Here is a 14068-nt window from a genome sequence, read left to right on the forward strand (position 1 = left end):
CTGTTTATCTGATCAGGTCATCCCACTGTCCCACTAATGCCAAGAGAGATGAGGTGTGAAACCAGTGTTAAGAGAGAGAAGATCTGGTACCATAAATACAAAAAACCCTCCCCTATTTAAAGTGCCCAACGACTACCACAAATTTCATCTTCCTCATGTTCTTTTAAGTAAGCTTTTTCTCCTGCCTGTTTTGTGGAGTAAAATGTGATGACTTAAAGCCAAAAGGCTGTAAAAGCAGAAGACAAACTATAAGAAAGCTGAAAATACTGGGGTTTAATTGACATTATTTTTAAACTGTTTGTGATTTTGAAAGCAGAGATTAATGATATCTCCTGTGAGTTTAGTTGCAAAAGTAAACAACTCTGAAAGCTGTGCAAAACGTTCTCTGCAAACTTTCCCAATTTTGAAAACCTGTTTATGTAACTTGGGTAATGCCAATTCATTGTACATGTTCTGCCTTTGTTTTTTTTCTTCTTTTTGGCATATATGTACCTATTTCTGTGTTTACTCTGGTTAAAAATATTTCTGTAAATGTATTTCATCCTTTATTCCTTAGGAAGATTTCCTACCCAGTCCTTGTCTGTATACATACCTGCTGCATATTCAGTCAAAATAAACAGGAAACAAGAAAAAGAGTTAAAGATTCTCCTGTGCAAAACTGTTCATCTTTGGTATTAACGTAACAGCCAAAGCTATCAGGTCAGGGTATTATTTATGTCTTTGAGTGTACCCGGTATCTGATCTTTGCTCTTGCCTGAAAGGGTTTTGTTTAAATAATCCCAGTAGTACAGATTCTCACATTCACAGTCCTCTATTTTAGTTCTCCTTTCAAGGGAATTACTGCAGTTTTAACCTGCCTCTTACTCTCTTTTCTAGTGCAAAGCTGTGTGATTACAGGGGAAGGGTGATGAAGCACATCAGCTCTGTCTCTTAATCTTCTTATAAACCCTAACAGATTTTGAAGATGAAATTTGGGAAATGTTAATTGTCGTGCAGAATTCATGCTGGGAAAATCTCTTTCACAAAAAAAAAATATAGAGAAGAAAAAAAGCTGAGTGCACAGCCGGGCTGTTATGCAAGATGTTTATTTCCAACAAATATAGCCCAGTGGAAGCTATGCAGAAAATAGGCCAAAGCTGCTGAGTTGTGACATCGTAGCATCATCAGAAAGGTCAAAGAAAACATCGGCACACTGAAAGTAGTAAAAATACTACTTGATACTACTAACCATTTTGCTCTACATTCAATATCTGTCTTTATCCTACATATTTGGAATAAAGCCACATAGTGGTAAGCAAGCCTGGGCTGTTTTAAAACTTCCAAAGAAACATGTTTGTGATAGCACATGGCAGCATAGCAACATGGCTGTGAGAACTACTCATTGTTTTGATGATGAAACTGAAAAACAGGAAAAAAAAATAAAATTGGTAGAATGTGAAAAATTGCATTTCACTAAAATCTGACTTTGGAATTTTGTCTTAAGAAATTGAAACATTCTGCATGCAGCATATCTGAATGAATCTACCGATTCCTTAAACTCACATTTTTTTCTCAGTCACTTTAAGACAAAAAGGATGATGTCATTAAAATGTCATTAAACTTTTTTTTTTTTCTGTTGAATAACCTAGTGATCAGAAACATTTCTCCAGCTCTCACTGTATTACAGTATCACAGTATCACAGTATGTTAGAGATTGGAAGGGACCTCAAAAGATCATCTATTCCAATCCCCCTGCCGGAGCAGGAACACCTAGGTAAGGTTACACAGGAACGTGTCCAGGCGGGTCTTGAATGTCTCCAGAGAAGGAGACTCCACAACCTCCCTGGGCAGCCTGTTCCAGTGTTCTGTCACCCTCACTGAGAAGAAGTTTCTTCTCAAGTTTAAGTGGAACCTCTTGTGTTCCAGTTTGTACCCATTACCCCTTGTCCTTTCATTGTTTGCCACTGAGAAGAGCCTGGCTCCATCCTCGTGACACTCCCCCTTTATATATTTATATACACTAATAAGGTCACCCCTCAATCTCCTCTTCTCCAAACTATAGAGACCCAGCTCCCTCAGTCTTTCCTCATAAGGGAGATGCTCCACTCCCTTAATCATCTTAGTTGCCCTGCACTGGACTCTCTCCAGCAGGTCCCTTTCCTTCTTAAACTGAGGGGCCCAGAACTGGACACAATATTCCAGATGAGATCTCACCAGGGCAGAGTAGAGGGGAAGGAGGACCTCTCTCGACCTACTAACCACCCCCCTTCTAATACACCCCAGGATGCCATTGGCCTTCTTGGCCACAAGGGCACAGTGTCAGCTCATGGTCACCCTGTCGTCCACTAGGACCCCCAGGTCCCTCTCCCCTACACTGCTCTCTAACAGGTCGTTCCCCAACCTATACTGGAACCTGGGGTTGTTCCTGCCCAGATGCAGGACTCTACACTTTCCCTTGTTATATTTCATCAAGTTACTCCCTGAGTAACTTGAGTATTACTGAGTATTGTCAGGCTCAGAATGAAACCAATGCACTGATGCTGTTCTGTTCTGTCACTGAGGAATCTTCAGTTTAGCCAGGCATCCCATTACCAAGTGCAAGGTCCTACACCTGGGTCAGAGCAAACCCAAGCACAGATACAGGTTGGGCAGAGAAGAGATTCAGAGCAGCCCTGCAGAGAAAGACTTGGGGGTGCTGGTCGATGAGAAAATGAACATGAGCCAGCTTCAGTGTGCGCTTGCAGCCCAGAAAGCCAACCGTACCCTGGGCTGCATCAAAAGGAGCATTACCAGCAGGTCGAAGGAGGTGATCCTGCCCCTCTACTCTGCTCTTGTGAGACCTCACCTGGAGTATTGTGTGCAGTTCTGGTGTCCTCAACATAAAAAGGACATGGAATTGTTGGAACAAGTCCAGAGGAGGGCCACGAGGATGATCAGGGGACTGGAGCACCTCCCATATGAGGATAGGCTGAGAAAGTTTGGGCTGTTCAGCCTGGAGAAGAGAAGGCTGTGTGGAGACCTCATAGCAGCCTTCCAGTATCTGAAGGGGGCCTATAGGGATGCTGGGGAGGGACTCTTCATTAGGGACTGTAGTGACAGGACCAGGGGTAATGGGTTAAAACTTAAACAGGGCAAGTTTAGATTGGATATAAGGAGGAAGTTCTTTACTGTCAGGGTGGTGAAGCACTGGAATGGGTTGCCCAGGGAGGTTGTGAATGCTTCATCCCTGGGGGTGCTCAAGGTCAGGTTGGACAGAGCCTTGGGTGGCATGGTTTAGTGTGAGGTGTCCCTGCCCATGGCAGGGGGGTTGGAATTTGATGATCTTACGGTCCTTTCCAACCCTAACTATTCTATGATTCTAAGATTCTACATTCACACGGATCACCTCTTCTCATGTTATGACTAAAGTGAGGCATATATATGCTCAAGTACATAATAAATTCTACACAAAGTAAACATTTTTAATTCAGATTTATTTTAGCTTTCATGCCTCTTCATACTTGTGTCTAGGTTTAAAAAAGCACCCAAACCAAAAGCAGACGATTCTATTTGAAAAAAGATGTTAGTATATAGACACAAATGCATGAGTACAAAAAATAATTCTGACCAGTTTCTTACATACTATTGAATGCCCATTTTTTTAAATTGACTTGTTTTTCTTACATGCTGTATATAACTGAAGAAAATACCAGGGGCCTTTTAAGTGTTCATAGGAAGGTATCCTGGCTTGGGTGCAAAGAAAGGTTCTGTTAATTCATGTTTTATTCCCTGCCCTTTGTGAAGTAGGTTATTTCAAGAACAGAAAGAACATGTAGCCAGTAGGCTAGCCTATAAGGAACACCAGTGACCTAACAGCATATGGAGGTCAGGAGAGGATCCTCAAATTTTCAGGTTTCAAGCTGCAGCTGCCAAAAGCCTCCTACTCTCCTGGCCAAAGTCAGGGCCACTGGGGGGTGGTGAAGGCACCTATATAATACCCACTAGATGCCTTGCTGCTCAAAAAGTCATTAAAAACATTTAATCTCTGATTTATTTATTTTTTTCTACCCAGATTGGGTGACAGTTTTCTGTAGATTCACAAACAGAAATTTGGAAACCAGCATTAACAGCAGATTGTATTTGCCTCAGCTTGTGTATGCAGGGGAAGGAGAAAGCAACAAGGCTGAAAATTCATCTGACCAAGTGTAGGTACCTACAACACAGTTGCCATGTAGGCTGTTTGCTAGATTTACGGAGAGAAACAGACATTGCTAGAGAGAATTTTTTCTCATCCTACAACAGACATCCCAAGCAGGATGGACAAATCATGCCAAAAAATGCCTTCTGCAGTGCTGCACAAGGCGCAAGAAGGATTTGTGGATTAATAAAACACATGATCTGCACTGTAGGTGCCTAAAGTCAGATGAAATGAATCTCATCCCAAATCTCCTTTTGCACCTTCTTCCCTCTAGGACAAGGAGTCAACATGGCTTTTCACATGGAAACTTCTTTCAGGCATGTATTTTTGTGTGTGCTTGTACGGAGCCTGGCACAATAGAGACTGCTTCAAGGATCTGTTCATATGGTGCAGCACCTACGCCCCATAGGTAGCCTGAAGTTTAATTTGTGATAGTAAATTTTTAGCTGAGTACTTTAAGGGAACGCAACCTGCTATAGGTTGCTTTGCTTCCTGATGGGCACTTAGGCACAGGAGATGATCTCACAGCCATCTGCACGGTCATGGCTACAGGTCTGGCTGCCTTTGCAAAACAGTTTGTGCTCTTGGGAGAACCTCAAGGCACATACTCATTGTTATACCTTGTTTGTAGCTTTATACATCCAGTAGCACACTTTCACAACTGAGGAATGGGACATGTAGATAATGCCACGCAAATATTTATTTCGCCCCGTGAAACCATCTGGCATTTAAATCCTAATGGGCTCTGCCCTTTCTTTTCTGCAGTGTGAAAGTCAATGTCCAGGCCTGGTGCTGGGTTCTGAAGGCAGTAGAGGAGGTGCTTTAAGCCTCATATAGTTCATATAGCTCAGCCTTCTCTTTTGCTATATTTCTTCTTCTTTACAGACTTCATACTTGTCCCGCACAGGTTAAAACTTTCTATGCCAGGAAAATGAGTTCTTGATTTACTGTCATTTGCTTTATCTCTGTCCCTTGGCTAAGTTCCAGTGGGATTTATTTGATTAGGATATAAATGAGACAAAATGGAATCATAATAGGCATTCAAACAAAACCAAACTTTGTCATGATTATTGTGTGATTTATAGCTGATATCCAGAGGACAGAGGAACACTAATCAAAAGAGGAAAATTTTGCACATAAAAACCATACAATTCAATGCAATCAAAATCGAATCAAACAAATGACAATCCAAATTAGCCAACATCTATTTTTCTCTTTTTCTTCCAGTGAGTGAATGACTTTCAAGCTAGACAGGGTTTGAGATTATTACAAATTTAGGTCTGCTGCCCCTTTTACACTTTAAATTAGTTTGATATCTTGAATATATTAATCTTGCCTCTGCCTTAAACCATGATGGCTCTCACCACACTCTTCGTATAAATAGCTGCCTTATTAAGGCTCATTCTGTGCTGAATTCCAATGAGGACAAGAGCTTACTGCTTTTTCAGTATGTGTGAATCGTGTGTTCACAAAAGAAAAAGCTTTAACTCAGACTGCTGTGCGCAGTTTCTTGATGGTGGTGCAATGACCAGTATCATCGTATTAGACTGTTCAGAAGGATGTTCTTGAGAACTGCTTTTAAATTCAGGCTCCCTCAGCTGTTATTTTGCTGGCTGAGGAAAATACCTCTCCTGAACAATATGAGCATACTTTGAAGGCCTTATGTATTGAAAGGATGCAGATCTTTATGCTTGTTCTTTCAACTTTTATGTGAGCCACAGTGAAAGCTGGGCCTGATAAAATCATTAAGTGGTTTCATTCTGTTATCCAGTGTTCCCTTTTCATCTTCCCAATCCCTGCACTTCATCAAGAATAATGTTTCAGGTTACAGAAAACTCAACTGTTGGAGCTTTCAGATGACAGCTATAGATGAGATTTCCCAATATTGATCCCCTTTCCCCCTATCACTTTTCTTTCCATACCTGAATCATATCTATCTGAATTATGAGCCAGCAAGGATTTCTCGCTCTGGCAGACTGGATTAGAATCACATAGCACTGGGCCCCAGGTTATTGATTAGCAGCAGACTGACTCTGCTGTTAACCAGGCATTTCTCCTTCTGCCAGAGACATCTCCATTCACAAATACCAGTGTGGAGACACAGAACCTTCTGCACTTGGGGAAAGCTCTGCTGCCATTGTTTGAAAAGATTTTAGCCAAAGGACCACAGCTACTCTCTTTGATGCCCATCAGAACTAACACTGACATTGTTGAGCCTCTTTTGACAGCAGTTGTGCATGTGGGGAAAGATTAAGTGACCCTGAGGTCTGTTTCAGGCCTGTGCTTCTATGATAAACAAGTATGAAAACCAAGTGCTTCATGATTACTGATACAAGTGTACTGATTTAAATGAGAACACATTTAGGGAAATTTGACCATGACTTTTAGGTTTGGATCATATAAAGAATTAAACATGGCAGCATTCAACCTCATTTTAAAGTGCCATTTTGTCAGTTAAATCTGAAGGTGACTCACCACCTCATATGTGGAAATGCAAATGCCTTTGATGGATCACCATAGTGGGGATGTACACACAGCACACAGTAGGATGCAGTATTGATTCACCAGGAGCATGTTATGTTATTTACCATAGCAATTTTTTGTCTTATATTCTTATTTTAAAGGGGTCGTCCATGAGTGTCAACATTTTAAGACAGAAACGTATGGAGGACTCTAATTTTATGAAGCCTGGAAAACATGCATTGGAAGTATTGCATTTTAATGAAGTAGTTATGAAACATGGCTGAGAAAAAAATAAAGATACTCTACAATACAAATCAATATAAAGCATGGCAAGTACAATTAGTACAGCTGACCAAGTAAGAGTCTTTCAAGTACAGAGTTTAAGATACTGGTATATAAGGTAAAGCACATGACAGAATTCTTACATGTAGCTCACTTATTTCTCCTTCTGAAGAAAAGCAGTAGTGAAGACATTCATGTACTGCAGTGAAGTGCGAGCTTTAGAAGAACAATCACTTGAATCTCCTTGTATGGAGAAAGACAAGAAATGCAAGCAGGCAGCTCCAACTCATATATGCTGGATTGCTTTCTAGAGCTTCCCGTATCTCCCACAAAGAACTTAGGACAAACACAACAGGCAACGGTGGAAAGTCCCAAGAAAGGAAATCCAGTTGGGTTACAGCACAAAACCTCTTCAGGATAAGGGTGGTTAAGGACAGGAACTGACTGTGTGGGGAAGCTGTGGGTGAGGCCCTGAGCAAAATCACCTTGCTTTGAAGTTAGCACTTCTTTGAGCATGTGATCAGACTAGAGTTTGCATTAGAGACCTCCAACTAAAACCAACCTCAGTCTATGGTCCTGTATACTCTTGGCTTAGGTACTCTGCCTCCACCCCTCATCCCAAACCTTCCTCTTTTTACAGTAATACCGATCCTGGATGTATTTACAGGTATAATTGGCCACCGATTTCACAAAGAGTATTTGTATGCATAAACCTAAGCATATTCATGGAACATGGCTACATAGAGATGTGGATATTGGTACGATCTTTTTTTTTTATTCTACCTTTCCCCTTTCCACAAATGCTTCAAGAGTTTTTAAACTTTCTTTTCTGTCAACTCCAATTTCAGTTGCCACATGGCATATTGCTATAGCCCTTTATCTTTCTGATTTCTATCTTGCTTCCACTGGATTGCAGTTGCCACTGACACAGAAATAAGAATCCTATGATATTTTTCGATGCTCATCAAGAAGATGTCTTAAAAATGATGGGGAAAAACCCCACATTATTTTTAGAGTCTCAGAAGTGGCTTGCAATTTTTGATTAGGAAAGGTATGTTTGAATGATATCTGTTGATGTTCAGAGACTGCCTCAAAGATGAGTCACTAGAACTGGCAAATACAACCTTGAAAATGCCACTAAGCTGTTTTCTCTTTTCTGTTTGTCTATGCACTGACTGAAATGTTACCTTGATGTAATTTCACATAATAACATTGTGCTCTCCTACACTACACTCCATGCAAATTATCTTCACTACTGTATCTCGAATGGTCAACGTTGTATTATTTAGGTTAAATGTTACAGAAACTTACCAGGGATGGTAAAAAATCCATACAGCCTCTGATAAAATCTGCAGAGCCTTGCAGGTCTAAGTTAAATTTATTTAGCTACACAAATTCAGTAGAAAGGATATTTTCAGCTCTATGGAGGCCAATGCATACAATTTTGTGAATTCTAACTCTAAGAGACTGCACATGCTCTTGTCATAAAAATATATCCATATATGTGTGTCTAATTTTACCCTTGGTACATGCTCTTCTTCTCTTCAAAAGAATGGGAAGGCAAAGCAATTGATACTATTTATCAGCTCAGAACAGGGCAGATAAGAGGACAATGGACTAGCTGATCTGCCGAGCTCAGCAGGTTGTGATCAGCAGCACAAAGTCCAGCTGAAAGCCAGTCATTTAATGATGCATCTCCTGGGTCAATACTACGGAGAATACTGTTGAAGCTCATTGATGATCTGGATAGTGGGACTGGGTATAGGCTCGACATGTTTGCTTATGACACAAAACTAGGAGGACCATTTGTTACACCAGATGGCTGTGCTGCCATTTGGAAGGACCTCAACAGGTACAAGAAATGGGCTTACAGAAACCTCATTAAGTTCAGTCAAGGTAAATGCCAAGTCCTGCACCTCAGCAGGAATAACCACATGCACCAGTACAGGCTGGAGGAAAGCTAGCTGGAAAGCAGCTCTGCAGAGAAGGACCTTGGAGTTCTGATGGACAGCAAGCTGACCAGATGTCAGCAATGTGCCCTTGCAGCAAGATGTCCAACAGCATCCTGGGCTGTTTTATGGAGACCCATGGGTCAAGGGAGATGATCCTTCTGCTCAACTCACCCCAGTGAGACACATCTGGAGGGCCAGGTCCAGTTCTGGACTCTGCAGTAAAGGACAGTCAAAGAAATACTAGACCGCGTCCACCAAAGGGCTAGGAAAATGGTTGAGACTGGAGCATCTCACATAGGAGAGGCTGAGACAGCCAAGACTGTTCAACCTGGAGCAGAGAGGGCTCAATTGGGTCTTAACCATGCAAATACTTTCTGGGTGAAGTAAAAAGATGGAGCCAGGCTTCCCTCAGTGGTGTCCCGTGACAGGATGACAGGCAATGGGTACAAACTCATACACAGAAAATTCAACTTAAAACACAAGGCAAATATTTTTTACTGTGAGAGTGATCAAACACTGAAACAGGTTGCTCAGTGAGGTTGTGGAGTCTCCATCCTTGCTGATATTCAAAACCCAGCTGGACACAGCTGAGAGTAATCTGCTGGAGCTGATCCTGCTTTGAGCAAGGGGGTCTTAGTAAACGATCTCCAGAGGTCGCTGCCAACATCAGCCATCCTCTGATTCTCTGTTATTTCATAAGTATCCAAGAGGAGTGGCTGGCATAGTCATGAACTCAGGCTACACAATAAAGAAATTATCTAAAATCTTGTAAGTTACTGACTGAATAATTATGGCAAGCCATTGCTCAGCATGCTCAGTAAACAGTTGGATCTATCTGAGTTTCAAAACAGACCTGTGCAACAGACTAATTCTTTTTAAAAATAGAACATGGATAGTCTTAAAAAGGAAGGTAAAGCAAGGACACACAAAACTTCATAACTATTTGTTCAAGTGGTTTAATGTAGAAACTCATTCTCATATGAGAATAGAAACTATTTTATCTATTTTGAAATAATATAAATAGCTAAGAAGACCTAAACCAAGAAGGGAATTTATGAGCTGAAGAAACAATTCTTAAAAGAAAAGTCCCACAAAATACATTTATATGATAGAAAATACCTTTCGAAAGGTTTTGCACTAGGATGTGCAAAATATATTTCCACAGAATTCCATGGGATACTTCAGAAAACCTAGACAAAGATTTTAATTTTCTATTAAACATGAAAGATTTTTAATGTAATTTTCTACATCCATATTACTTTTCTACAGAAGACTTGTCTTCCTCAGATCATTCAGATCCTCAACAGTAGTGTGAACATTCATTCATTTTATTGTTACTATTTTTGGCTTTCTTTTACTTTCACTGCATAAAACCCCAAAACTCCCAATAATAATAAACTCAATTCAGAGCTGTTGTGCCTAGTTACTTGAGCATGCATTGTACCTGTCATGGCTTTTTGGCCTTAGAAATCTAACAAATGCTTTTAGCTTTTGTGACTCTTTATGGAGAGTGCATACATTACTGACTTTTTATACACATTTCATGGGGGTTCAGTTCCTTTTTTACTCTCTGGTGTCCTCTCTGAGGCATAACAGCTAAAAACACTATTTAACTTCAACTCCAGTGCAGGATGGCTATGAAAAGATCAGAGACAGAAGAACTATTTCTCTTTCTTTCTTAAATATGATTGGGTTAAGAACTTTCTTTCAGAAGTAAACTAAAATGAAACATAGAATAGAATAGAATAGAACAGAATAGAATCACAAATAAACCCCACCCACTGTTCGAGCATTCCATTTGAAAATATGCTTAACAGTTTTGAAAGATATCTGGGAATCCATCAAGTATGTGATTATCTTGGTGGTGGAATTACACAGAAATTGCATCAACCTACTGTGTAAAACTCTTCTGGCATGCTGCCCCAGACACAGTACAGAGCCTATATGCCAGCTAAGCAATGACTGTAAGTGAACTTCAGGCTTTAATTTTCACCTGTGCATAGCATTGGAGAGCATTTAGTGCTGTACAAAGCTGTAGTTTAGCTGGTCTATGCCTTCTCTTGTTGAGGAACTTTGGTATTAATGAAGTGTCTCCCACTAAAAGTGAACCAGTTCTTACTCTCTGTAACAGAATCACATGGAAATAGTTGCTCTGTGTGTTTTCATGTTTGATAGTTTCTTTCCTCTATAATTTCAAAACTCATATGAATCCAGTGATTTTCTCCATGATCTATTTTTGCAGAAAAACAGGTATATCAGTGATCATACAATGCACAGCAGTCGATGCTAAGAAAAAAATCCAGACTATATAATAGCTGCTCATTCTTCACTTTGATGTCTTTAACAATTGTCAGCTATTTGGTATCCACCTCATTCTTCCATTCTATTATGCAAAGCTCTACTACCTAATAAAAATCATAGTGTTATGATAAAGAGAGAAGCTTTATGAGACTTCAGCAGGTGCTAGGATATTTTCTTCTATAAAACTGCACTTGTTCAGGATGGCTTCAGTTACATTTTAGCAGGATGTTATTTATGTCCATGTATTTCTCCTTTAAAAGTTTCAAAGGGCAAACTAGGTAATGTCATTAAGTGGCTGAACACAGTAAAGGTTCCAAAAACTAGGTCATTATTGAGATTAACGACTGGATTAAAAGGATTTAGGAGAGTGGTAGGATTTTGATTTGCAAATTACTCCAAAGACCTTTGACTTATGTAAAGTCTCCTCTTAAAGACTATCAAGCCAAAGTATTACATCAAGCAATTTAGTTGTTGCAAATTACTCTTGCCTGTTTTTTGACCTTGTGTGTATTACCCATATTTCTATACTGGAGTTGTTTTTTATAATTCAACACTTGGATTGCTCTTTTGGATGTGGCAAATGCAGAGGGAGCACTAATGTGAAAGAGATAATTTGTAAAATAATTAAATCTTATTAAGTATAAACTATGAGATTCTTGAAGGATTTCACCTGAGAGTCTTTTAGCCAGATGCTAAAACAGGAGACCTTGTTTAACAGCAGATTCTAGAAATTCAACCAAAATCAAGTCCCCAGAAAAAGCCTCACAAATTTATTTAGATTAAACTTTGTGTCATTCTACAAGAGTATACACAGCTGTTTTAGTATATGAAAAATAATTCTAAGAGTGCAAGCTTATAAATGCTTTGGGAAATTAAACTGGAGGGTCTGCATGGCTGAGGTCACCCATTTAGCATCAGCTAAAGGGAAAAAAATACTTTTAGGGGTTACTTAGTATAAAACTCCCTCCATTGACAGCACGTGTTCGTGTCTTAGCCTGTGTGAGAAGGTTGTTTATGGCACTTGTATGTTTTGGTGTTTGAAAGAAGGAGGGGAGGTACTTCTGTGCTGGCAATTTAGCACAGCCAAATGTGGGGGTGGGAAAGAGGGCAGATGACATTCTGCAGATGAGTGGTTCTGTAAGATACAACATTTGTGACAACAGGCAAAATAGGCAAAATGCTTCAAATGCACCCCAGGGTTAGAAAAGGTAAATAATTTTAGGATTTTCAGCACATAGTCAATAAATGAAGGCAAATACTTGCGGGTCATATTTTCATGAAACATATTCTTGATACATTATCCAGTTACTCATATCTGAAGAGCACTCTATTTTTACAAAACTTTAACCTGGCAAATGCTCTTATAATTTTACTGCTCTGCTTTTAAACAGTATTACTTTAAAATGTCAGTCCCCACTGGCTTGTCAGAGTTGGGATGATGTAATTTCAGAAATTGCCTTAATCACCTTCAACCTTTAAAGTACAAATTCTAACCAAAGGTACTAGTAATGCTGTTGTGTCTGAAAAACATACGTGGTATATGAGATCACTAGTTCAACTATGGGATTCATGTACATACATTACTCACAACGTGCATAAGTTTCTTCTGAGTTCAAGGGGAATGGATGACAAAATTCCCAGGTAAATACATCTTAATTATGTAGTGAGTGAACGAATACAAAAGTAAGGGCAAAGAATGGTCCAATAAGATGAGCTTAGGTTTATCATTCAGGAGTTGGTTTAGTGTTAAGATACCCCTTGTGCAACATTATAAAAGCCTATCAGTAACTTTTAGATTCCAAAAAAGCCAGAACCGAAACATTTAATTCTTACATCAAGAAAATAACAGAGCTTCTCTTTGAACACAGCTTCAGCTCTAACAAACTGTAGCTTTCAACATTTTCTTCTGTCAGTACCTTGTTGGCAGAGTTATTATGAGGAATGCAGCTTTTCCACTTGCTGGCTTCATCCCCTTAATTTTGTTTGTAGTCAAGCTGGCTTTCTATTTCTACAGCATTCAGATCTCATCAAATGTTTTCTCCAGTCTAAAAATGTGATTCTTCTTTCTTTCCTTAAGCACTTTTCCACTGTAATTACAGAAAGCAACATTTAAATGTGCATCATGAAAAGGTGTTATTCATGTAGAAAACTCCAAGAGAAAAATGCCTCATTTTAAAATCTGGTCTCAAAAGACTCAAGGCTGGAAGGGATTAAAGGGATAAAAAAGGGATACAAGAAAAGCTGATGTGGTAAATTGTCCTGACTAATGTCCATGGTTCTGACCAAGTGTTAGATTTTGATCCCAACATTATTTTTTTCTCTATTTTACTTAAAAACAGGTGTTGACTTTAAAAGGAGAGGATCACAACACAGGCTGCCTTAGTTATAGATGACAGGCCAATACTCAAGATGCAAATTTAGCTTCTCGGTATTGTTTGCTTATGGTTTTCTGGAGTCTTGGCTGTAATGTCTTCAGAAGGAGACGTGAAGAGCTTGTCCTATACAAATTGCTTTTGACCTGATGGAAAAGGCCACCACTTCAGAAGCAAGAACTGTGCCTTTGAACTTGACAGAGTTATAGAGTGGCTTTGCTTGGGAGAGACCTTGAACATAGAATCATAGAATCACAGAAACATAATCACAGAATGGTTAAAGTTGGAAGGGACCTTAAAGATCACCTGATTCCAGACACAGACAGGGACACCTTCCACTACATCAGGTTGCTCAAAGTGCTGCCCAGCCTGGCCTTGAACACTTCCAGGGATGGGGAATTCACAGCTTCTCTGGATAACCTGTTTTCCAGTGCCTCGCCACCCTCATAGTAAAGAATTTCTTCTTTATACCTAATCTAAATGTACCCTCTTTTGGTTTAAAACCATTACCCCTTGTCCTATCCCTACATGCCCTTTTAAAA

The 14068-nt window shown here is 39.7% G+C and overlaps 1 long non-coding RNA gene across 1 annotated transcript in view; it reads right to left on the reverse strand.

Annotated features, from left to right (window-relative positions):
• Nucleotides 1-10634: 10634 nt before the first annotated feature.
• Nucleotides 10635-14068, reverse strand: part of LOC133211144 (uncharacterized) — a 34136-nt gene continuing 30702 nt past the window's right edge. Inside the window, exon 3 of the long non-coding RNA XR_009725134.1 lies at nt 10635-13241. This is a non-coding gene — a long non-coding RNA (uncharacterized LOC133211144). The remainder of the gene's footprint in view (nt 13242-14068) is intronic.

Source organism: Neopsephotus bourkii, unplaced genomic scaffold, assembly GCF_033783945.1.
Source record: "Neopsephotus bourkii isolate Nb327-2 ecotype Australia unplaced genomic scaffold, CSIRO-AGI_Nbou_v1 NB_567, whole genome shotgun sequence".
Lineage (NCBI taxonomy): Eukaryota > Metazoa > Chordata > Aves > Psittaciformes > Psittacidae > Neopsephotus > Neopsephotus bourkii.